Below are 26,915 nucleotides of genomic sequence, written 5' to 3' on the forward strand. Positions count from 1 at the left end.
ACTGGCCTCACAGGAGAGGTTCAAATCATAGAATGAGAGAGTGTCAGTCCCCTTTTACTTAAGTCGGCATTGTGCCTTATGTATAACATTCGGATGCAATTTCTGTATTTCATCGTCAATAAGAAGGTCCAAGGGACACAGTAAACCTGAAGTGCAGCATCGGAATCTAAAACTGGACTCACAGGAGAGGTTCAAATCGTAGAAAGTGAGACTGTCAGTCCTCTTGTACTTAAGTCGGCATTGTGCCTTTTGTATTAAATTCGGATGCAATTTCTGTGTTTCATCGTCAATAAGAAGATGCAAGGTATACAGTAAACCTGAAGTGAAGCATCGGAATCTAAAACTGGACTCACAGGAGAGGTTCTAATCATAGAAAGTGAGAGTGTCAGTCCTCTTGTACTTAAGTCGGCATTGTGCCTTTTGTTTTAAATTCGGATGCAATTTCTTTGTTTCATCGTCAATAAGAAGGTCCAAGGGATACAGTAAACCTGAAGTGAAGCACCGGAATCTGAAACTGGACTCACAGGAGAGGTTCAAATCATAGAAAGAAAGATTGTCAGTCCTCTTGTACTTAAGTCGGTATTGTGCCTTTTGAATTAAATTTGGATGCAATTTCTGTATTTCATCGTCAATAAGAAGGTCCATGATATACAGTAAACCCGAAGTGAAGCATCGGAATCTAAAACTGGACTTACAGGAGAGGTTCAAATCAAAGAAAGTTAGAGTGTCAGTCCTCTTGTACTTAAGTCTGCAATGTGCCTTTTGAATTTAATTCCGATGCAATTTCTGTGTTTCATCGTCAATATGAAGGTGCAAGGTATACAGTAAACCGGAAGTGAAGCATTGGAATCTAAAACTGGCCTCACAGGAGAGGTTCAAATCATAGAAAGAGAGAGTGTCAGTCCTCTTTTACTTAAGTCGGCATTGTGCCTTATGTATTAAATTCCGATGCAATTTCTGTATTTCATCGTCAATAAGAAGGTCCAAGGGATACAGTAAACGTGAAGTGCAGCATCGGAAACTAAAACTGGACTCACAGGAAAGGTTCAAATCATAGAAAGTTAGAGTGTCAGTCCTTTTGTACTTAAGTCGGCATTGTGCCTTTTGTATTAAATTCGGATGCAATATCTGTGTTTCATCGTCAATAAGAAGGTGCAAGATATACAGTAAACCAGAAGTGAAGCATCGGAATCTAAAACTGGACTCACAGGAGAGGTTCAAATCATAGAGTGTTAGAGTGTCAGTCCCCTTGTACTTAAGTCGGCATTGTGCCTTTTGAATATAATTCCGATGCAATTTCTGTGTTTCATCCTCAATAAGAATGTGCAAGGTATACAGTAATCCGGAAGTGAAGCATCGGAATCTAAAACTGGACTCACAGGAGAGGTTCAAATCATAGAAAGAGAGAGTGTCAGTCCTCTTTTACTTAAGTCGGCATTGTGCCTTATGTATAAAATTCGGATGCAATTTCTGTATTTCATCGTTAATAAGAAGGTCCAAGGGATACAGTAAACCTGAAGTGAAGCATCGGAATCTAAAACTGGACTCACAGGCGAGGTTCAATCATAGAAAGTGAGAGTGTCAGTCCTGTTGTACTTATGTCGGCACTGTGCCATTTAAATTTAATTCCGATGCAATTTCTGTGTTTCATCGTCAATAAGCTGGTACAAGGTATACAGTAAACCTGAAGTGAAGCATTGGAATCTAAAACTGGACTCACAGGAGAGGTTCAAATCATAGATAATTAGAGTGTCAGTCCTCATTTACTTAAGTCGGCATTGTACCTTTTGTATTAAATTCGGATGCGATTTCTGTATTTCATCGTCAATAAGAAGGTCCAAGGTATACAGTAAACCTGAAGTGAAGCATCGGAATCTAAAATTGGACTCACAGGATAGGTTCAAATCATAGAAAGTGAGATTGTTAGTCCTCTTGTACATAAGTCGGCATTGTGCCTTTTGTATTAAATTCCGATGAAATTTCTGTTTTCATCGTCAATAAGAGGGTCCAAGAGATACAGTAAACCTGAAGTGCAGCATCGGAATCTAAAACTGGACTCACAGGAGAGGTTCAAATCATAGAAAGATAGAGTGTCTGTCCTCATGTACTTAAGTCGGTATTGTGCCTTTTGAATTAAATTTGGATGCAATTTCTGTATTTCATCGTCAATAAGAAGGTCCATGATATACAGTAAACCTGAAGTGAAGCATCGGAATCTATAACTGGACTTACAGGAGAGGTTCAAATCATAGAAAGTTAGAGTGTCAGTCCTCTTGTACTTAAGTCGGCATTGTGCCTTTTGAATTAATTTCCGATGCAATTTCTGTGTTTCATCGTCAATAAGAATGTGCAAGGTATACAGTAAACCTAAAGTGAAGCATCGGAATCCAAAACTGGACTCATAGGAGCTGTTCAAATCATACAGAGTTAGAGTGTCAGTCCTCTTGTACTTAAGTCGGCATTGTGCCTTTTGAATTTAATTCCGATGCAATTTCTGTGTTTCATCGTCAATAAGAAGGTGCAAGGTATACAGTAAACCGGAAGTGCAGCATTGTAATCTAAAACTGGCCTCACAGGAGAGGTTCAAATCATAGAAAGAGAGAGTGTCAGTCCTCTTTTACTTAAGTCGGCATTGTGCCTTATGTATTACATTCGGATGCAATTTCTGTATTTCAACGTCAATACGAAGGTCCAAGGGATACAGTAAACCTGAAGTGCAGCATCGGAATCTAAAACTGGACTCACAGGAGAGGTTCAAATCATAGAAAGTGAGAGTGTCAGTCCTCTTGTACTTAAGTCGGCATTGGGCCTTTTGTATTAAATTCGGATGCAATTTCTGTGTTTCATCGTCAATAAGAAGGTCCAAGGGATACAGTAAACCTGAAGTGAAGCACCGAAATCTAAAACTGGACTCACAGGAGAGGTTCAAATCATAGATAGTTAGAATGTCAGTCCTCTTGTACTTAAGTCGGCATTGTGTCTTTTGAATTTACTTCCGGTGCAATTTCTGTGTTTTATCGTCAATAAGAAGGTGCAAGGTATACAGTAAACCAGAAGTGAAGCATGGGATTCTAAAACTGGACTCACAGGAGAGGTTCAAATCATAGAGTGTTAGAATGTCAGTCCCCTTGTACTTATGTCGGCATTGTGCCTTTTGAATATAATTCCGATGCAATTTCTGTGTTTCATCGTCAATAAGAAGGTGCAAGGTATACAGTAAACCTGAAGTGAAGCATTGGAATCTAAAACTGGACTCACAAGAGAGGTTCAAATCATAGAAAGAGAGAAGGTCAGTCCTCTTTTACTTAAGTCGGCATTGTGCCTTATGTATTAAATTCGGATGCAATATCTGTATATCATCGTCAATAAGAAGGTCCAAGGGATACAGTAAACCTGAAGTGAAGCATCGGAATCTAAAACTGGACTCACAGGAGAGGTTCAAATCGTAGAAAGTGAGAGTGGTAGTCCTCTTGTACTTAAGTCGGCATTGTGGCTTTTGTATTAAATTCCGATGTAATTTCTGTGTTTCATCCTCAATAAGAATGTGCAAGGTATACAGTAAACCAGAAGTGAAGCATTCGAATCTAAAACTGGCCTCACAGGAGAGGTTCAAATCATAGAAAGAGAGATTGTCAGTCCTCTTTTACTTAAGTCGGCCATGTGCCTTATGTATTAACTTCGGATGCAATTTCTGTATTTCACCGCCCATAAGAAGGTCCAAGGGATACAGTAAACCTGAAGTGCAGCATCGGAATCTAAAACTGGACTCACAGGAGAGATTAAAATCATAGAAAGTGAGAGTGTCAGTCCTCTTGTACTTAAATCGGCATTGTGCCTTTTGAATTAAATTCGGATGCAATTTCTGTGTTTCATCGTCAATAAGAAGGTGCAAGGTATACAGTAACCCTGAAGTGAAGCATCGGAATCTAAAACTGGACTCACAGGCGAGGTTCAATCATAGAAAGTGAGAGTGACAGTCCTCTTGTACTTAAGCCGGCACTGTGCCTTTTAAATTTAATTCCGATGCAATTTCTGTGTTTCATCGTCAATAAGAAGGTGCAAGGAATACAGTAAACCTGAAGTGAAGCATTGGAATCAAAAACTGGACTCACAGGAGAGGTTCAAATCATAGATAATTAGAGTGTCAGTCCTCTTTTACTTAAGTCGGCATTGTACCTTTTGTATTAAATTCGGATGCGATTTCTGTATTTCATCGTCAATAAGAAGGTCCAAGGTATACAGTAAACCTGAAGTGAAGCATCGGAATCTAAAACTGGACTCACAGGATAGGTTCAAATCATAGAAAGTGAGATTGTTAGTCCTCTTGTACATAAGTCGGCATTGTGCCTTTTGTATTAAATTCCGATGAAATTTCTGTTCTCATCGTCAATAAGAGGGTCCAAGAGATACAGTAAACCTGAAATGAAGCATCGGAATCGAAATCTGGACTCACAGGAGAGGTTCAAATCATAGAAAGAGAGATTGTCAGTCCTCTTGTACTGAAGTCGGTATTGTGCCTTTTGAATTAAATTTGGATGCAATTTCTGTATTTCATCGTCAATAAGAAGGTCCATGATATACAGTAAACCTGAAGTGAAGCATCGGAATCTAAAACTGGACTTAAAGGAGAGGTTCAAATCATAGAAAGTTAGAGTGTCAGTCCTCTTGTACTTAAGTCGGCATTGTGCCTTTTGAATTTAATTCCGATGCAATTTCTGTGTTTCATCGTCAATAAGAATGTGCAAGGTATACAGTAAACCTAAAGTGAAGCATCGGAATCCAAAACTGGACTCATAGGAGAGTTTCAAATCATACAGAGTTAGAGTGTCAGTCCTCTTGTACTTAAGTCGGCATTGTGTATTTTGAATTTAATTCCAATGCAATTTCTGTGTTTCATCGTCAATAAGAAGGTGCAAGGTATACAGTAAACCGGAAGTGAAGCATTGTAATCTAAAACTGGCCTCACAGGAGAGGTTCAAATCATAGAATGAGAGAGTGTCAGTCCCCTTTTACTTAAGTCGGCATTGTGCCTTATGTATAACATTCGGATGCAATTTCTGTATTTCATCGTCAATAAGAAGGTCCAAGGGACACAGTAAACCTGAAGTGCAGCATCGGAATCTAAAACTGGACTCACAGGAGAGGTTCAAATCGTAGAAAGTGAGACTGTCAGTCCTCTTGTACTTAAGTCGGCATTGTGCCTTTTGTATTAAATTCGGATGCAATTTCTGTGTTTCATCGTCAATAAGAAGATGCAAGGTATACAGTAAACCTGAAGTGAAGCATCGGAATCTAAAACTGGACTCACAGGAGAGGTTCTAATCATAGAAAGTGAGAGTGTCAGTCCTCTTGTACTTAAGTCGGCATTGTGCCTTTTGTTTTAAATTCGGATGCAATTTCTTTGTTTCATCGTCAATAAGAAGGTCCAAGGGATACAGTAAACCTGAAGTGAAGCACCGGAATCTGAAACTGGACTCACAGGAGAGGTTCAAATCATAGACAGTTAGAAGGTCAGTCCTCTTTTACTTACGTCGGCATTGTGCCTTATGTATTAAATTCGGATGCAATATCTGTATATCATCGTCAATAAGAAGGTCCAAGGGCTAAAGTAAACCTGAAGTGAAGCATCGGAATCTAAAACTGGACTCACAGGAGAGGTTCAAATCGTAGAAAGTGAGAGTGTTAGTCCTCTTGTACTTAAGTCGGCATTGTGCCTTTTGTATTAAATTCCGATGTAATTTCTGTGTTTCATCCTCAATAAGAATGTGCAAGGTATACAGTAAACCGGAAGTGAAGCATTGGAATCTAAAACTGGCCTCACAGGAGAGGTTCAAATCATAGAAGGAGAGAGTGTCAGTCCTCTTTTACTTAAGTCGACATTGTTCCTTATGTATTAAATTCGGATGCAATTTCTGTATTTCACCGCCAGTAAGAAGGTCCAAGGGATACAGAAAACCTGAAGTGCAGCATCGGAATCTAAAACTGGGCTCACAGGAGAGATTAAAATCATAGAAAGTGAGAGTGTCAGTCCTCTTGTACTTAAGTCGGCATTGTGCCTTTTGTATTAAATTCGGATGCAATTTCTGTAATTCATCGTCAATAAGAGGATGCAAGGTATACAGTAAACCTGAAGTGAGGCATCGGAACCTATATCTGGACTCACAGGAGAGGTTCAAATCATAGAAAGGGAGAGTGGTAGTCCTCTTGTACATAAGTTGGCATTGTGCCTTTTGAATTTAATTCCGATGCAATTTCTGTGTTTCATCATCAATAAGAATGTGCAAGGTATACAGTAAACCTAAAGTGAAGCATCGGAATCCAAAACTGGACTCACAGGAGAGGTTCAAATCATAGAAAGAGAGAGTGTCAGTCCTCATTTACTTAAGTCGGCATTGTGCCTTATGTATTAAATTCGGATGCAATTTCTGTATTTCATCGTCACTAAGAAGGTCCAAGGGATACAGTAAACCTGAAGTGCAGCATCAGAATCTAAAACTGGACTCACAGGAGAGGTTCAAATCATAGAAAGTGAGATTGTCAGTCCTCTTGTACTTAAGTCGGCATTGTGCCTTTTGAATTAAATCCGGATGCAATTTCTTTGTTTCATCGTCAGTAAGAAGGTCCTAGGCATTCAGTAAACCTGAAGTGAAGCACCGGAATCTAAAACTGGACTCACAGGAGAGGTTCAAATCATAGATAGTTAGAGTGTCAGTCCTCTTGTACTTAAGTCGACAATGTGTCTTTTGGATTTAATTCCGATGCAATTTCTGTGTTTCATCGTCAATAAGAAGGTCCAAGGGATACAGTAATCCGGAAGTGAACCATCGGAATCTAAAACAGGAATCACAGGAGAGGTTCAAATCATAGAAAGGGAGAGTGTCAGTCCTCTTGTACTTAAGTCGGTATTGTGCCTTTTGCATTAAATTCGGATGCAATTTCTGTATTTCAGCGTCAATAAGATGGTCCAAGGTATACAGTAAACCTGAAGTGAAGCATCGGGATCTAAAACTGGACTCACAGGAGGGGTTCAAATTATAGAAAGTTATAGTGTCAGACCTTTTGTACTTAAGTCGGCATTGTGCCTTTTGAATTTAATTCCGATGCAATTTCTGTGTTTCATCGTCAATAAGAAGGTGCAAGGTATACAGTGAACCTGAAGTGAAGCATCGGAGTCTAAAAGTGGACTCACAGGAGAGGTTCAAATCATAGAGAGTTAGAATGTCAGTCCTCTTGTACTTAAGTCGGCATTGTGCCTTTTGAATTTAATTCCGATGCAATTTCTGTGTTTCATCGTCATTAAGAAGGTCCAAGGTATACAGTAAACATGAAGTGAAACATCGGAATGCAAAACTGTACTCACAGGAGAAGTTCAAATCATGGAGACTTAGAGTGTCAGTCCTCTTGTACTTGAGTCGGAATTGTGCATTTTGAATTTAATTCCGATGCAATTTCTGTGTTTCATCGTCAATAAGAAGGTGCAAGGTATACAGTAAACCTAAAGTGAAGCATTGGAAACCAAAACTGGACTCACAGGAGAAGTCAAATCATGGAGACTTAGAGTGTCAGTCCTCTTGTACTTGAGTCGGAATTGTGCATTTCGAATTTAATTCCGATGCAATTTCTGTGTTTCATCGTCAATAAGAAGGTGCAAGGAATACAGTAAACCTGAAGTGAAGCATCGGAATCTAAAACTGGACTCACAGGAGAGGTTCAAATCATAGATAATTAGAGTGTCAGTCCTCTTGTACTTAAGGGTGCATTGTGTCTTTTGAATTTAATTCCGATGCAATTTCTGTGTTTCATCGTCATTAAGTAGGTGCAAGGTATACAGTAAACCAGAAGTGAAGCATCGGAATCTACAACTGGACTCACAGGAGAGGTTCAAATCATAGATAGAGTGTCAGTCCTCTTGTACTTAAGTCGGCATTGTGCCTTTTGAATTTAATTCCGATGCAATATCTGTGTTTCATCATCAATAAGAAGGTGCACGGTATACAGTAAACCTGAAGTGAAGCATCGGAATCTAAAACTAAACTCACAGGAGAGGTTCAAATCGTAGAAAGAGAGAGCGTCAGTCCTCTTTTACTAATGTCGGCATTGTGCCTTTAGATTTAAATTTGGATGCTATTTCTGTATTTCATCGTCAATAAGAAGGTCCAAGGGATACAGTAAACCTGAAGTGAAGCATCGGAATCTAAAACTGGACTCACAGGAGAGGTTCAAATCATAGAAAGTGAGAGTGTCAGTCCTCTTGTACTTAATCCGGCATTGTGCCTTTTGTATTAAATTCGGATGCAATTTCTGTATCTCATCGTCAATAAGAAGGTTCAAGGGATACAGTAAACCTGAAGTGAAGCATCGGAAACTAAAACTGGACTCACAAGAGAGGTTCAAATCATAGAAAGTTAGAGTGTCCGTACTCTTGTTCCTAAGTCGGCATTGTGCCTTTTGAATTAGATTCGGATGCACTATCTGTGTATCATCGTCAATAAGAAGGTGCAAGGTATACAGTAAACCTGAAGTGTTGCATTGGAATCCAAAACTGGACTCACAGGAGAAGTTCAATTCTTAGTGAATTAGAATGTCAGTCCTCTTGTACTTAAGTCCTAATTGTGCCTTTTGAATATAATTCCGATGCAATTTCTGTGTTTCATCGTCAATAAGAAGGTGCAAGGTATACAGTAAACCTGAAGTGAAGCATCGGAATCTAAAACTGGACTAACAGGAGGGGTTCATATCATAGAAAGGGAGAGTGTCAGTCCTCTTGTACTTAAGTCGGTATTGTGCCTTTTGTATTAAATTCCGATGCAATTTCTGTATTTCATCGTCAATAAGAAGGTCCAAGGGATACAGTAAAGCATCGGAATCTAAAACTGGACTCATAGGAGAGGTTCAAATCATAGAAAGTGAGAGTGTCAGTCCTCTTGTACTTATGTCGGCATTGTGCCTTTTGAATTTAATTCCGATGCAAATTCTGTGTTTTATCGCCAATAAGAAGGTGCAAGGAATACAGTAATCCGGAAGTTAAGCATCGGAATCTAAAACTGGACTCACCGGAGAGGTTCAAATCATACAGAGTTAGAGTGTCAGTCCTCTTGTACTTAAGTCGGCATTGTGCCTTATGTATAAAATTCGGATGCAATTTCTGTATTTCATCGTCAATAAGAAGGTCCAAGGGTTACAGTAAACCTGAAGTGAAGCATCGGAATCTAAAACTGGACTCACAGGAGGGTCCAAATCATAGAAAGTGAGAGTGTTAGTCCTCTTGTACTTAAGTCGGCATTGTGCCTTTTGTATTAAATTCCGATGTAATTTCTGTGTTTCATCGTCAATAAGAAGGTGCAAGGTATACAGTAAACCTGAAGTGAAGCACCGGAATCTAAAACTGGACTCACAGGCGAGGTTCAATCATAGAAAGTGAGAGTGTCAGTCCTCTTGTACTTAAGTCGGCACTGTGCCTTTTAAATTTAATTCCGATGCAATTTCTGTGTTTCATCGTCAATAACAAGGTGCAAGGTATACAGTAAACCTGAAGTGAAGCATTGGAATCTAAAACTGGATTCACAGGAGAGTTTCAAATCATAGAAAGAGAGACTGTCAGTCCTCTTGTACTTAAGTCGGTATTGTGCCTTTTGAATTTAATTTGGATGCAATTTCTGTATTTCATCTTCAATAAGAAGGTCCATGAAATACAGTAAACCTGAAGTGAAGCATCGGAATCTAAAAGTGGACTTACAGGAGAGGTTCAAATCATAGAAAGTTGGAGTGTCAGTCCTCTTGTACTTAAGTCGGCATTGTGCCTTTTGAATTTAATTCCGATGCAATTTCTGTGTTTCATCGTCAATAAGAATGTGCAAGGTATACAGTAAAACTAAAGTGAAGCATCGGAATCCAAAACTGGACTCATAGGAGAGGTTCAAATCATACAGAGTTAGAGTGTCAGTCCTCTTGTACTTAAGTCGGCATTGTGCCTTTAGAATTTAATTCCGATGCAATTTCTGTGTTTCATCGTCAATAACAAGGTGCAAGGTATACAGTAAACCGGAAGTGAAGCATTGGAATCTAAAACTGGCCTCACAGGAGAGGTTCAAATCATAGAAAGAGAGAGTGTCAGTCCTCTTTTACTTAAGTCGGCATTGTGAATTATGTATTAAATTCGGATGCAATTTCTGTATTTCATCGTCAATAAGGAGGTCCAAGGGATACAGTAAACCTTAAGTGCAGCATCGGAATCTAAAACTGGACTCACAGGAGAGGTTCAAATCATAGAAAGTGAGAGTGTCAGTCCTCTTGTACTTAAGCCGGCATTGTGCCTTTTGTATTAAATTCGGATGCAATTTCTGTGTTTCATCGTCAATAAGAAGGTCCAAGGGATACAGTAAACCTGAAGTGAAGCACCGGAATCTAAAACTGGACTCACAGGAGAGGTTCAAATCATAGATAGTTAGAATGTCAGTCCTCTTGTACTTAAGTCGGCATTGTGTCTTTTGAATTTACTTCCGATGCAATTTCTGTGTTTCATCGTCAAGAAGAATGTGCAAGGTATACAGTAAACCAGAAGTGAAGCATCGGAATCTAAAACTGGACCCACAGGAGAGGTTCAAATCATAGAAAGAGAGAAGGTCAGGCCTCTTTTACTTAAGTCGGCATTGTGCCTTATGTATTAAATTCGGATGCAATTACTGTATATCATCCTCAAAAAGAAGGTCCAAGGGATACAGTAAACCTGAAGTGAAGCATCGGAATCTAATACTGGACTCACAGTAGAGGTTCAAATCATAGAAAGTTAGACTGTCAGTCCTCTTGTACTTAAGTCGGCACTGTGCCTTTTAAAATTAATTCCATTGCAATTTCTGTGTTTCATCGTCAATAAGAAGGTGCAAGGTATACAGTAAACCTGAAGTGAAGCATCGGAATCTAAAATTGGACTCACAGGAGAGGTTCAAATCATAGAAAGAGAGAAAGTCAGTCCTCTTTTACTTAAGTCGGCATTGTGCCTTATGTATTAAATTCGGATGCAATTTCTGTATATCATCGTCAATAAGAAGGTGCAAGGTATACAGTAAACCTGAAGTGAAGCATTGGAATCTAAAACTGGACTCACAGGAGAGGTTCAAATCATAGAAAGAGAGAGTGTCATTCCTCTTTCACTTAAGTCGGCATTGTACCTTTTGTATTAAATTCGGATGCGATTTCTGTTTTTCATCGTCAATAAGAGGGTCCAAGAGATACAGTAACCCTGAAGTGAAGCATCGGAATCTAAAACTGGACTCACAGGAGAGGTTCAATCATAGAAAGAGAGAGTGTCAGTCCTCTTGTACTTAAGTCTGTATTGTGCCTTTTGAATTTAATTTGGATGCAATTTCTGTATTTCATCGTCAATAAGAAGGTCCATGAAATACAGTAAACCTGAAGTGAAGCATCGGAATGTAAAACTGGACTTACAGAAGCGGTTCAAATCATAGATAGTTAGAGTGTCAGTCCTCTTGTACTTAAGTCGGCATTGTGCCTTTTGAATTTAATTCCGATGCAATTTCTGTGTTTCATCGTCAATAAGAATGTGCAAGGTATACAGTAAATCTAAAGTGAAGCATCGGAATCCAAAACTGGGCTCATAGGAGAGGTTCAAATCATACAGAGTTAGAGTGTCAGTCCTCTTGTACTTAAGTCGGCATTGTGCCTTTAGAATTTAATTCCGATGCAATTTCTGTGTTTCATCGTCAATAACAAGGTGCAAGGTATACAGTAAACCGGAAGTGAAGCATTGGAATCTAAAACTGGCCTCACAGGAGAGGTTCAAATCATAGAAAGAGAGAGTGTCAGTCCTCTTTTACTTAAGTCGGCATTGTGAATTATGTATTAAATTCGGATGCAATTTCTCTATTTCATCGTCAATATGGAGGTCCAAGGGATACAGTAAACCTGAAGTGCAGCATCGGAATCTAAAACTGGACTCACAGGAGAGGTTCAAATCATAGAAAGTGAGAGTGTCAGTCCTCTTGTACTTAAGCCGGCATTGTGCCTTTTGTATTAAATTCGGATGCAATTTCTGTGTTTCATCGTCAATAATAAGGTCCAAGGGATACAGTAAACCTGAAGTGAAGCACCGGAATCTAAAACTGGACTCACAGGAGAGGTTCAAATCATAGATAGTTAGAATGTCAGTCCTCTTGTACTTAAGTCGGCATTGTGTCTTTTGAATTTACTTTTGATGCAATTTCTGTGTTTCATCGTCAATAAGAATGTGCAAGGTATACAGTAAACCAGAAGTGAAGCATCGGAATCTAAAACTGGACTCACAGGAGAGGTTCAAATCATAGAAAGGGAGAAGGTCAGTCCTCTTTTACTTCAGTCGGCATTGTGCCTTATGTATTAAATTCGGATGCAATTACTGCATATCATCGTCAAAAAGAAGGTCCAAGGGATACAGTAAACCTGAAGTGAAGCATCGGAATCTAATACTGGACTCACAGTAGAGGTTCAAATCATAGAAAGTTAGACTGTCAGTCCTCTTGTACTTAAGTCGGCATTTTGCCTTTTGAATTTAATTCCGATGCAATTTCGGTGTTTCATCGTCAATAAGAAGGTGCAAGGTATACAGTAAACCTGAAGTGAAGCATCGGAATCAAAAACAGGACTCACAGGAGAGGTTCAAATCATAGAAAGAGAGAGTGTCAGTCCTCTTTTACTTAAGTCGGCATTGTGCCTTATGTATAAAATTCGGATGCAATTTCTGTATTTCATCGTCAATAAGAAGGTCCAAGGGATACAGTAAACCTGAAGTGAAGCATCGGAATCTAAAACTGGACACACAGGAGGGTCCAAATCATAGAAAGTGAGAGTGTTAGTCCTCTTGTACTTAAGTCGGCATTGTGCGTGTTGTATTAAATTCCGATGTAATTTCTGTGTTTCATCGTCAATAAGAAGGTCCAAGGGATACAGTAAACCTGAAGTGAAGCATTGGAATCTAAAACTGGCCTCACAGGAGAGGTTCAAATCATAGAAAGAGAGAGTGTCAGTCCTCTTTTACTTAAGTCGGCATTGTGAATTATGTATTAAATTCGGATGCAATTTCTGTATTTCATCGTTAATAAGGAGGTCCAAGGGATACAGTAAACCTGAAGTGCAGCATCGGAATCTAAAACTGGACTCACAGGAGAGGTTCAAATCATAGAAAGTGAGAGTGTCAGTCCTCTTGTACTTAAGCCGGCATTGTGCCTTTTGTATTAAATTGGGATGCAATTTCTGTGTTTCATCGTTAATAAGCAGGTACAAGGGATACAGTAAACCTGAAGTGAAGCACCGGAATCTAAAACTGGACTCACAGGAGAGGTTAAAATCATAGATAGTTAGAATGTCAGTCCTCCTGTACTTAAGTCGGCATTGTGTCTTTTGAATTTACTTCTGATGCAATATATGTGTTTCATCGTCAATAAGAAGGTGCAAGGTATACAGTAAACCAGAGGTGAAGCATCGGAAGCTAAAACTGGACTCACAGGAGAGGTTCAAATCATAGAAAGAGCTAAGGTCAGTCCTCTTTTACTTAAGTCGGCATTGTGCCATATGTATTAAATTCGGATGCAATTTCTGTATATCATCGTCAATAAGAAGGTCCAAGGGATACAGTAAACCTGAAGTGAAGCATCGGAATCTAAAACTGGACTCACAGTAGAGGTTCAAATCATAGAACGTTAGACTGTCAGTCCTCTTGTACTTAAGTCGGCATTTTGCCTTTGAATTTAATTCCGATGCAATTTCTGTGTTTCATCGTCAATAAGAAGGTGCAAGGTATACAGTAAACCTGAAGTGAAGCATCGGAATCTAAAACTGGACTCACAGGAGAGGTTCAAATCACAGAAAGTGAGAGTGTCAGTCCTCTTTTACTTAAGTGTGCATAGCGCCTTTTGTATTAAATTCGGATGCAATTTCTGTGTTTCATCGTCAATAAGTAGGTGCAAGGTATACAGTAAACCTGAAGTGAAGCATCGGAATCTGAAACTGAACTCACAGGAGAGGTTCAAATCATAGATAGTTAGAGTGTCAGTCCTCTTGTACTTAAGTCGACAATGTGTCTTTTGAATTTAATTCCGATGTAATTTCTGTGTTTCATCGTCAATAAGAAGGTGCAAGGTATACAGTAAACCTGAAGTGAAGCATCGGAAACAAAAACTGGACTCACAGGGGAGGTTCAAATAATAGAAAGTTAAAGTGTCAGTCCTCTTGAACTTAAGTCGGCATTGTGCCTTTTGTATTAAATTCGGATGCAATTTCTGTATTTCAGCGTCAATAAGAAGGTCCAAGGGATACAGCAAACCTGAAGTGAAGCATCGGGATCTAAAACTGGACTCACAGGAGAGGTTCAAATTATAGAAAGTTATAGTGTCAGACCTTTTGTACTTAAGTCGGCATTGTGCCTTTTGAATTTAACTCCGATGTAATTTAAGTGTTTCATCGTAAATAAAAAGGTGCAAGGTATACAGTAAACCTGAAGTGAAGCATCGGAATCCAAAAGTGGACTCACAGGAGAGGTTCAAATCATAGAAAGAGAGAAGGTCAGTCCTATTTTACTTAAGTCGGCATTGTGCCTTATGTATTAAATTCGGATGCAATTTCTGTATATCATCGTCAATAAGAAGGTACAAGGGATACAGTAAACCTGAAGTGAAGCATCGGAATCTAAAACTGGACTCACAGTAGAGGTTCAAATCATAGAAAGTTAGACTGTAAGTCCTCTTGTACTTAAGTCGGCATTTTGCCTTTTGAATTTAATTCCGATGCAATTTCGGTGTTTCATCGTCAATAAGAAGGTGCAAGGTATACAGTAAACCTGAAGTGAAGCATTGGAATCTAAAACTGGACTCACAGGAGTGGTTCAAATCATAGAAAGAGAGAGTGTCATTCCTCTTTTTTTAAGTCGGCATATTACCTTTTGTATTAAATTCGGATGGGATTTCTGTATTTCATCGTCAATACGAAGGTCCAAGGTATACAGTAAACCTGAAGTGAAGCATCGGAATCTAAAACTGGACTCACAGGATAGGTTCAAATCATAGAAAGTGAGATTGTTAGTCCTCTTGTACATAAGTCGGCATTGTGCCTTTTGTATTCAATTCCGATGAAATTTCTGTTTTTCATCGTCAATAAGAGGGTCCAAGAGATACAGTAAACCTGAAGTGAAGCATCGGAATCTAAAACTGGACTCACAGGAGAGGTTCAAATCATAGAAAGAGAGAGTGTCAGTCCTCTTGTACTTAAGTCGGTATTGTGCCTTTTGAATTTAATTTGGATGCAATTTCTGTATCTCATCGTCAATAAGATGGTCCATGAAATACAGTAAACCTGAAGTGAAGCATCGGAATCTAAAACTGGACTTACAGGAGAGGTTCAAATCATAGAAAGTTAGAGTGTCAGTCCTCTTGTACTTAAGTCGGCATTGTGCCTTTTGAATTTAATTCCGATGCAATTTCTGTGTTTCATCGTCAATAAGAATGTGCAAGGTATACAGTAAATCTAAAGTGAAGCATCGGAATCCAAAACTGGACTCATAGGAGAGGTTCAAATCTTACAGAGTTAGAGTGTCAGTCCACTTGTACTTAAGTCGGCATTGTGCCTTTTGAATTTAATTCCGATGCAATTTCTGTGTTTCATCGTCAATAACAAGGTGCAAGGTATACAGTAAACCGGAAGTGAAGCATTTTAATCTAAAAGTGGCCTCACAGGAGAGGTTCAAATCATAGAAAGAGAGAGTGTCAGTCCTCTTTTACTTAAGTCGGCATTGTGAATTATGTATTAAATTCGGATGCAATTTCTGTATTTCATCGTCAATAAGGAGGTCCAAGGGATACAGTAAACCTGAAGTGCAGCGTCGGAATCTAAAACTGGACTCACAGGAGAGGTTCAAATCATAGAAAGTGAGAGTGTCAGTCCTCTTGTACTTAAGCCGGCATTGTGCCTTTTGTATTAAATTCGGATGCGATTTCTGTGTTTCATCGTCAATAAGAAGGTCCAAGGGATACAGTAAACCTGAAGTGAAGCACCGGAATCTAAAACTGGACTCACTGGAGAGGTTCAAATCATAGATAGTTAGAATGTCAGTCCTCTTGTACTTAAGTAGGCATTGTGCCTTTTGAATTTAATTCAGATGCAATTTCTGTGTTTCATCGTCAATAACAAGGTGCAAGGTATACAGTAAACCGGTAGTGAAGCATTGGAATCTAAAACTGGCCTCACAGGAGAGGTTCAAATCATAGAAAGAGAGAGTGTCAGTCCTCTTTTACTTAAGTCGGCATTGTGAATTATGTATTAAATTCGGATGCAATTTCTGTATTTCATCGTCAATAAGGTGGTCCAAGGGATACAGTAAACCTGAAGTGCAGCATCGGAATCTAAAACTGGACTCACAGGAGAGGTTCAAATCATAGAAAGTGAGAGTGTCAGTCCTCTTGTACTTAAGCCGGCATTGTGCCTTTTGTATTAAATTCGGATGCGATTTCTGTGTTTCATCGTCAATAAGAAGGTCCAAGGGATACAGTAAACCTGAAGTGAAGCACCGGAATCTAAAACTGGACTCACAGGAGAGGTTCAAATCATAGAAAGAGAGAGTGTCAGTCCTCTTTTACTTAAGTCGGCATTGTACCTTTTGTATTAAATTCGGATGCGATTTCTGTATTTCATCGTCAATAAGAAGGTCAAAGGTATACAGTAAACCTGAAGTGAAGCATCGGAATCTCAAACTGGACTCACAGGTTAGGTTCAAATAATAGAAAGTGAGATTGTTAGTCCTCTTGTACATAAGTCGGCATTGTGCCTTTTGTATTAAATTACGATGAAATTTCTGTTTTTCATCGTCAATAAGAGGGTCCAAGAGATACAGTAAACCTGAAGTGAAGCATCGGAATCTAAAACTGGACTCACAGGAGAGGTTGAAATCATAGAAAGAGAGAGTGTCAGTCCTCTTGTACTTAAGTCGGTATTGTGCCTTTTGAATTTAATTTGGATGCAATTTCTGTATTTCATCGTCAATAGGAAGGTCCATGATATACAGTAAACCTGAAGTGAAGCATCGGAATCTAAAACTGGACTTACAGACGAGGTTCAAATCATAGAATGTTAGAGTGTCAGTCCTCTTGTACTTAAGTCGGCATTGTGCCTTTTGAATTCAATTGCGATGCAATTTCTGTGTTTCATCGTCAATAAGAATGTGCAAAGTATACAGTAAACCTAAAGTGAAGCATCGGAATTCAAAACTGGACTCATAGGAGAGGTTCAAATCATACAGAGTTAGAGTGTCAGTCCACTTGTACTTATGTCGGCATTGTGCCTTTTGAATTTGATTCCGATGCAATTTCTGTGTTTCATCGTCAATAACAAGGTGCAAGGTATACAGTAAACCGGAAGTGAAGCATTGGAATCTAAAACTGGCCTCACAGGAGAGGTTCAAATCATAGAAAGAGAGAGTGTCAGTCCTCGTTTACTTAAGTCGGCATTGTGCTTTATGTATTAAATTCGGATGCAATTTCTGTATTTCATCGTCAGTAAGGAGGTCCAAGGGATACAGTAAACCTGAAGTGCAGCATCGGAATCTAAAACTGGACTCACAGGAGAGGTTCAAATCATAGAAAATGAGAGTGTCAGTCCTCTTGTACTTAAGGCGGCATTGTGCCTTTTGTATTAAATTCGGATGCAATTTCTTTGTTTCATCGTCAATAAGAAGGTGCAAGGTATACAGTAAACCTGAAGTGAAGCATCGGAATCTAAAACTGGACTAACAGGAGGGGTTCATATCATAGAAAGGGAGTGTGTCAGTCCTCTTGTACTTAAGCCGGCATTGTGCCTTTTGTATTAAATTCCGATGTAATTTCTGTGTTTCATCGTCAATAAGATGGTACAAGGTATACAGTAAACCTGAAGTGAAGCACCGGAATCTAAAACTGGACTCACAGGCGAGGTTCAATCATAGAAAGTGAGAGTGTCAGTCCTCTTGTACTTAAGTCGGCACTGTGCCTTTTAAATTTAATTCCGATGCAATCTCTGTGTTTCATCGTCAATAAGAAAGTGCAAGGTATACAGTAAACCTGAAGTGAAGCATTGGAATCTAAAACTGGACTCACAGGGGAGGTTCAAATCATAGAAAGAGAGAGTGTCAGTCCTCTTTTACTTAAGTCGGCATTGTACCTTTTGTATTAAATTCTGATGCGATTTCTGTATTTCATCGTCAATAAGAAGGTCCAAGGTATACAGTAAACCTGAAGTGAAGCATCGGAATCTAAACCTGGACTCACAGGATAGGTTCAAATATTAGAAAGTGAGATTGTTAGTCCTCATGTACATAAGTCGGCATTGTGCCTTTTGTATTAAATTCCGATGAAATTTCTGTTTTTCATCGTCAATAAGAGGGTCCAAGAGATACAGTAAACCTGAAGTGAAGCAACGGAATCTAAAACTGGACTCACAGGAGAGGTTCAAATCATAGAAAGTTAGAGTGTCAGTCCTCTTGTACTTAAGTCGGCATTGTGCCTTTTGAATTTAATTGCGATGCAATTTCTGTGTTTCATCGTCAATAAGAATGTGCAAGGTATACAGTAAACCTAAAGTGAAGCATCGGAATCCAAAACTGGACTCATAGGAGAGGTTCAAATCATACAGAGTTAGAGTGTCAGTCCTCTTGTACTTAAATCGGCATTGTGCCTTTAGAATTTAATTCCGATGCAATTTCTGTGTTTCATCGTCAATAACAAGGTGCAAGGTATACAGTAAACCGGAAGTGAAGCATTGGAATCTAAAACTGGCCTCACAGGAGAGGTTCAAATCATAGAAAGAGAGAGTGTCAGTCCTCTTTTACTTAAGTCGGCATTGTGAATTATGTATTAAATTCGGATGCAATTTCTGTATTTCATCGTCAATAAGGAGGTCCAAGGGATACAGTAAACCTGAAGTGCAGCATCGGAATCTAAAACTGGACTCACAGGAGAGGTTCAAATCATAGAAAGTGAGAGTGTCAGTCCTCTTGTGCTTAAGCCGGCATTGTGCCTTTTGTATTAAATTCGGATGCAATTTCTGTGTTTCATCGTCAATAAGAAGGTCCAAGGGATACAGTAAACCTGAAGTGAAGCACCGGAATCTAAAACTGGACTCACAGGAGAGGTTCAAATCATAGATAGAATGTCAGTCCTCTTGTACTTAAGTCGGCATTGTGTCTTTTGAATTTACTTCCGATGCAATTTCTGTGTTTCATCGTCAAGAAGAATGTGCAAGGTATACAGTAAACCAGAAGTGAAGCATCGGAATCTAAAACTGGACTCACAGGAGAGGTTCAAATCATAGAAAGAGAGAAGGTCAGTCCTCTTTTACTTAAGTCGGCATTGTGCCTTATGTATTAAATTCGGATGCAATTACTGTATATCATCCTCAAAAAGAAGGTCCAAGGGATACAGTAAACCTGAAGTGAAGCATCGGAATCTAATACTGGACTCACAGTAGAGGTTCAAATCATAGAAAGTTAGACTGTCAGTCCTCTTGTACTTAAGTCGGCACTGTGCCTTTTAAATTTAATTCCATTGCAATTTCTGTGTTTCATCGTCAATAAGTAGGTGCAAGGTATACAGTAAACCTGAAGTGAAGCATCGGAATCTAAAATTGGACTCACAGGAGAGGTTCAAATCATAGAAAGAGAGAAAGTCAGTCCTCTTTTACTTAAGTCGGCATTGTGCCTTATGTATTAAATTCGGATGCAATTTCTGTATATCATCGTCAATAAGAAGGTGCAAGGTATACAGTAAACCTGAAGTGAAGCATTGGAATCTAAAACTGGACTCACAGGAGAGGTTCAAATCATAGAAAGAGAGAGTGTCATTCCTCTTTCACTTAAGTCGGCATTGTACCTTTTGTATTAAATTCGGATGCGATTTCTGTTTTTCATCGTCAATAAGAGGGTCCAAGAGATACAGTAAACCTGAAGTGAAGCATCGGAATCTAAAACTGGACTCACAGGAGAGGTTCAAATCATAGAAAGAGAGAGTGTCAGTCCTCTTGTACTTAAGTCGGTATTGTGCCTTTTGAATTTAATTTGGATGCAATTTCTGTATCTCATCGTCAATAAGATGGTCCATGAAATACAGTAAACCTGAAGTGAAGCATCGGAATCTAAAACTGGACTTACAGGAGAGGTTCAAATCATAGAAAGTTAGAGTGTCAGTCCTCTTGTACTTAAGTCGGCATTGTGCCTTTTGAATTTAATTCCGATGCAATTTCTGTGTTTCATCGTCAATAAGAATGTGCAAGGTATACAGTAAATCTAAAGTGAAGCATCGGAATCCAAAACTGGACTCATAGGAGAGGTTCAAATCTTACAGAGTTAGAGTGTCAGTCCACTTGTACTTAAGTCGGCATTGTGCCTTTTGAATTTAATTCCGATGCAATTTCTGTGTTTCATCGTCAATAACAAGGTGCAAGGTATACAGTAAACCGGAAGTGAAGCATTTTAATCTAAAAGTGGCCTCACAGGAGAGGTTCAAATCATAGAAAGAGAGAGTGTCAGTCCTCTTTTACTTAAGTCGGCATTGTGAATTATGTATTAAATTCGGATGCAATTTCTGTATTTCATCGTCAATAAGGAGGTCCAAGGGATACAGTAAACCTGAAGTGCAGCGTCGGAATCTAAAACTGGACTCACAGGAGAGGTTCAAATCATAGAAAGTGAGAGTGTCAGTCCTCTTGTACTTAAGCCGGCATTGTGCCTTTTGTATTAAATTCGGATGCGATTTCTGTGTTTCATCGTCAATAAGAAGGTCCAAGGGATACAGTAAACCTGAAGTGAAGCACCGGAATCTAAAACTGGACTCACTGGAGAGGTTCAAATCATAGATAGTTAGAATGTCAGTCCTCTTGTACTTAAGTAGGCATTGTGCCTTTTGAATTTAATTCAGATGCAATTTCTGTGTTTCATCGTCAATAACAAGGTGCAAGGTATACAGTAAACCGGTAGTGAAGCATTGGAATCTAAAACTGGCCTCACAGGAGAGGTTCAAATCATAGAAAGAGAGAGTGTCAGTCCTCTTTTACTTAAGTCGGCATTGTGAATTATGTATTAAATTCGGATGCAATTTCTGTATTTCATCGTCAATAAGGTGGTCCAAGGGATACAGTAAACCTGAAGTGCAGCATCGGAATCTAAAACTGGACTCACAGGAGAGGTTCAAATCATAGAAAGTGAGAGTGTCAGTCCTCTTGTACTTAAGCCGGCATTGTGCCTTTTGTATTAAATTCGGATGCGATTTCTGTGTTTCATCGTCAATAAGAAGGTCCAAGGGATACAGTAAACCTGAAGTGAAGCACCGGAATCTAAAACTGGACTCACAGGAGAGGTTCAAATCATAGAAAGAGAGAGTGTCAGTCCTCTTTTACTTAAGTCGGCATTGTACCTTTTGTATTAAATTCGGATGCGATTTCTGTATTTCATCGTCAATAAGAAGGTCAAAGGTATACAGTAAACCTGAAGTGAAGCATCGGAATCTCAAACTGGACTCACAGGTTAGGTTCAAATAATAGAAAGTGAGATTGTTAGTCCTCTTGTACATAAGTCGGCATTGTGCCTTTTGTATTAAATTACGATGAAATTTCTGTTTTTCATCGTCAATAAGAGGGTCCAAGAGATACAGTAAACCTGAAGTGAAGCATCGGAATCTAAAACTGGACTCACAGGAGAGGTTGAAATCATAGAAAGAGAGAGTGTCAGTCCTCTTGTACTTAAGTCGGTATTGTGCCTTTTGAATTTAATTTGGATGCAATTTCTGTATTTCATCGTCAATAGGAAGGTCCATGATATACAGTAAACCTGAAGTGAAGCATCGGAATCTAAAACTGGACTTACAGACGAGGTTCAAATCATAGAATGTTAGAGTGTCAGTCCTCTTGTACTTAAGTCGGCATTGTGCCTTTTGAATTCAATTGCGATGCAATTTCTGTGTTTCATCGTCAATAAGAATGTGCAAAGTATACAGTAAACCTAAAGTGAAGCATCGGAATTCAAAACTGGACTCATAGGAGAGGTTCAAATCATACAGAGTTAGAGTGTCAGTCCACTTGTACTTATGTCGGCATTGTGCCTTTTGAATTTGATTCCGATGCAATTTCTGTGTTTCATCGTCAATAACAAGGTGCAAGGTATACAGTAAACCGGAAGTGAAGCATTGGAATCTAAAACTGGCCTCACAGGAGAGGTTCAAATCATAGAAAGAGAGAGTGTCAGTCCTCGTTTACTTAAGTCGGCATTGTGCTTTATGTATTAAATTCGGATGCAATTTCTGTATTTCATCGTCAGTAAGGAGGTCCAAGGGATACAGTAAACCTGAAGTGCAGCATCGGAATCTAAAACTGGACTCACAGGAGAGGTTCAAATCATAGAAAATGAGAGTGTCAGTCCTCTTGTACTTAAGGCGGCATTGTGCCTTTTGTATTAAATTCGGATGCAATTTCTTTGTTTCATCGTCAATAAGAAGGTGCAAGGTATACAGTAAACCTGAAGTGAAGCATCGGAATCTAAAACTGGACTAACAGGAGGGGTTCATATCATAGAAAGGGAGTGTGTCAGTCCTCTTGTACTTAAGCCGGCATTGTGCCTTTTGTATTAAATTCCGATGTAATTTCTGTGTTTCATCGTCAATAAGATGGTACAAGGTATACAGTAAACCTGAAGTGAAGCACCGGAATCTAAAACTGGACTCACAGGCGAGGTTCAATCATAGAAAGTGAGAGTGTCAGTCCTCTTGTACTTAAGTCGGCACTGTGCCTTTTAAATTTAATTCCGATGCAATTTCTGTGTTTCATCGTCAATAAGAAAGTGCAAGGTATACAGTAAACCTGAAGTGAAGCATTGGAATCTAAAACTGGACTCACAGGGGAGGTTCAAATCATAGAAAGAGAGAGTGTCAGTCCTCTTTTACTTAAGTCGGCATTGTACCTTTTGTATTAAATTCTGATGCGATTTCTGTATTTCATCGTCAATAAGAAGGTCCAAGGTATACAGTAAACCTGAAGTGAAGCATCGGAATCTAAACCTGGACTCACAGGATAGGTTCAAATATTAGAAAGTGAGATTGTTAGTCCTCATGTACATAAGTCGGCATTGTGCCTTTTGTATTAAATTCCGATGAAATTTCTGTTTTTCATCGTCAATAAGAGGGTCCAAGAGATACAGTAAACCTGAAGTGAAGCAACGGAATCTAAAACTGGACTCACAGGAGAGGTTCAAATCATAGAAAGTTAGAGTGTCAGTCCTCTTGTACTTAAGTCGGCATTGTGCCTTTTGAATTTAATTGCGATGCAATTTCTGTGTTTCATCGTCAATAAGAATGTGCAAGGTATACAGTAAACCTAAAGTGAAGCATCGGAATCCAAAACTGGACTCATAGGAGAGGTTCAAATCATACAGAGTTAGAGTGTCAGTCCTCTTGTACTTAAGTCGGCATTGTGCCTTTAGAATTTAATTCCGATGCAATTTCTGTGTTTCATCGTCAATAACAAGGTGCAAGGTATACAGTAAACCGGAAGTGAAGCATTGGAATCTAAAACTGGCCTCACAGGAGAGGTTCAAATCATAGAAAGAGAGAGTGTCAGTCCTCTTTTACTTAAGTCGGCATTGTGAATTATGTATTAAATTCGGATGCAATTTCTGTATTTCATCGTCAATAAGGAGGTCCAAGGGATACAGTAAACCTGAAGTGCAGCATCGGAATCTAAAACTGGACTCACAGGAGAGGTTCAAATCATAGAAAGTGAGAGTGTCAGTCCTCTTGTGCTTAAGCCGGCATTGTGCCTTTTGTATTAAATTCGGATGCAATTTCTGTGTTTCATCGTCAATAAGAAGGTCCAAGGGATACAGTAAACCTGAAGTGAAGCACCGGAATCTAAAACTGGACTCACAGGAGAGGTTCAAATCATAGATAGAATGTCAGTCCTCTTGTACTTAAGTCGGCATTGTGTCTTTTGAATTTACTTCCGATGCAATTTCTGTGTTTCATCGTCAAGAAGAACGTGCAAGGTATACAGTAAACCAGAAGTGAAGCATCGGAATCTAAAACTGGACTCACAGGAGAGGTTCAAATCATAGAAAGAGAGAAGGTCAGTCCTCTTTTACTTAAGTCGGCATTGTGCCTTATGTATTAAATTCGGATGCAATTACTGTATATCATCCTCAAAAAGAAGGTCCAAGGGATACAGTAAACCTGAAGTGAAGCATCGGAATCTAATACTGGACTCACAGTAGAGGTTCAAATCATAGAAAGTTAGACTGTCAGTCCTCTTGTACTTAAGTCGGCACTGTGCCTTTTAAATTTAATTCCATTGCAATTTCTGTGTTTCATCGTCAATAAGTAGGTGCAAGGTATACAGTAAACCTGAAGTGAAGCATCGGAATCTAAAATTGGACTCACAGGAGAGGTTCAAATCATAGAAAGAGAGAAAGTCAGTCCTCTTTTACTTAAGTCGGCATTGTGCCTTATGTATTAAATTCGGATGCAATTTCTGTATATCATCGTCAATAAGAAGGTGCAAGGTATACAGTAAACCTGAAGTGAAGCATTGGAATCTAAAACTGGACTCACAGGAGAGGTTCAAATCATAGAAAGAGAGAGTGTCATTCCTCTTTCACTTAAGTCGGCATTGTACCTTTTGTATTAAATTCGGATGCGATTTCTGTTTTTCATCGTCAATAAGAGGGTCCAAGAGATACAGTAAACCTGAAGTGAAGCATCGGAATCTAAAACTGGACTCACAGGAGAGGTTCAAATCATAGAAAGAGAGAGTGTCAGTCCTCTTGTACTTAAGTCTGTATTGTGCCTTTTGAATTTAATTTGGATGCAATTTCTGTATTTCATCGTCAATAAGAAGGTCCATGAAATACAGTAAACCTGAAGTGAAGCATCGGAATGTAAAACTGGACTTACAGAAGCGGTTCAAATCATAGATAGTTAGAGTGTCAGTCCTCTTGTACTTAAGTCGGCATTGTGCCTTTTGAATTTAATTCCGATGCAATTTCTGTGTTTCATCGTCAATAAGAATGTGCAAGGTATACAGTAAATCTAAAGTGAAGCATCGGAATCCAAAACTGGGCTCATAGGAGAGGTTCAAATCATACAGAGTTAGAGTGTCAGTCCTCTTGTACTTAAGTCGGCATTGTGCCTTTAGAATTTAATTCCGATGCAATTTCTGTGTTTCATCGTCAATAACAAGGTGCAAGGCATACAGTAAACCGGAAGTGAAGCATTGGAATCTAAAACTGGCCTCACTGGAGAGGTTCAAATCATAGAAAGAGAGAGTTTCAGTCCTCTTTTACTTAAGTCGGCATTGTGAATTATGTATTAAATTCGGATGCAATTTCTCTATTTCATCGTCAATATGGAGGTCCAAGGGATACAGTAAACCTGAAGTGCAGCATCGGAATCTAAAACTGGACTCACAGGAGAGGTTCAAATCATAGAAAGGGAGAGTGTCAGTCCTCTTGTACTTAACTCGGCATTTTGCCTTTTGAATTTAATTCCGATGCAATTTCGGTGTTTCATCGTCAATAAGAAGGTGCAAGGTATACAGTAAACCTGAAGTGAAGCATCGGAATCAAAAACAGGACTCACAGGAGAGGTTCAAATCATAGAAAGAGAGAGTGTCAGTCCTCTTTTACTTAAGTCGGCATTGTGCCTTGTGTATAAAATTCGGATGCAATTTCTGTATTTCATCGTCAATAAGAAGGTCCAAGGGATACAGTAAACCTGAAGTGAAGCATCGGAATCTAAAACTGGACACACAGGAGGGTCCAAATCATAGAAAGTGAGAGTGTTAGTCCTCTTGTACTTAAGTCCTCATTGTGCGTTTTGTATTAAATTCCGATGTAATTTCTGTGTTTCATCGTCAATAAGAAGGTCCAAGGGATACAGTAAACCTGAAGTGAAGCATTGGAATCTAAAACTGGCCTCACAGGAGAGGTTCAAATCATAGAAAGAGAGAGTGTCAGTCCTCTTTTACTTAAGTCGGCATTGTGATTTATGTATTAAATTCGGATGCAATTTCTGTATTTCATCGTCAATAAGGAGGTCCAAGGGATACAGTAAACCTGAAGTGCAGCATCGGAATCTAAAACTGGACTCACAGGAGAGGTTCAAATCATAGAAAGTGAGAGTGTCAGTCCTCTTGTACTTAAGCCGGCATTGTGCCTTTTGTATTAAATTGGGATGCAATTTCTGTGTTTCATCGTTAATAAGAAGGTACAAGGGATACAGTAAACCTGAAGTGAAGCACCGGAATCTAAAACTGGACTCACAGGAGAGGTTCAAATCATAGATAGTTAGAATGTCAGTCCTCCTGTACTTAAGTCGGCATTGTGTCTTTTGAATTTACTTCCGATGCAATATATGTGTTTCATCGTCAATAAGAAGGTGCAAGGTATACAGTAAACCAGAGGTGAAGCATCGGAAGCTAAAACTGGACTCACAGGAGAGGTTCAAATCATAGAAAGAGCTAAGGTCAGTCCTCTTTTACTTAAGTCGGCATTGTGCCATATGTATTAAATTCGGATGCAATTTCTGTATATCATCGTCAATAAGAAGGTCCAAGGGATACAGTAAACCTGAAGTGAAGCATCGGAATCTAAAACTGGACTCACAGTAGAGGTTCAAATCATAGAACGTTAGACTGTCAGTCCTCTTGTACTTAAGTCGGCATTTTGCCTTTGAATTTAATTCCGATGCAATTTCTGTGTTTCATCGTCAATAAGAAGGTGCAAGGTATACAGTAAACCTGAAGTGAAGCATCGGAATCTAAAACTGGACTCACAGGAGAGGTTCAAATCACAGAAAGTGAGAGTGTCAGTCCTCTTTTACTTAAGTGGGCATAGCGCCTTTTGTATTAAATTCGGATGCAATTTCTGT

This window comes from Schistocerca serialis, unplaced genomic scaffold (assembly GCF_023864345.2).
Source record: "Schistocerca serialis cubense isolate TAMUIC-IGC-003099 unplaced genomic scaffold, iqSchSeri2.2 HiC_scaffold_1393, whole genome shotgun sequence".
NCBI classification, from domain to species: Eukaryota; Metazoa; Arthropoda; class Insecta; order Orthoptera; family Acrididae; genus Schistocerca; species Schistocerca serialis.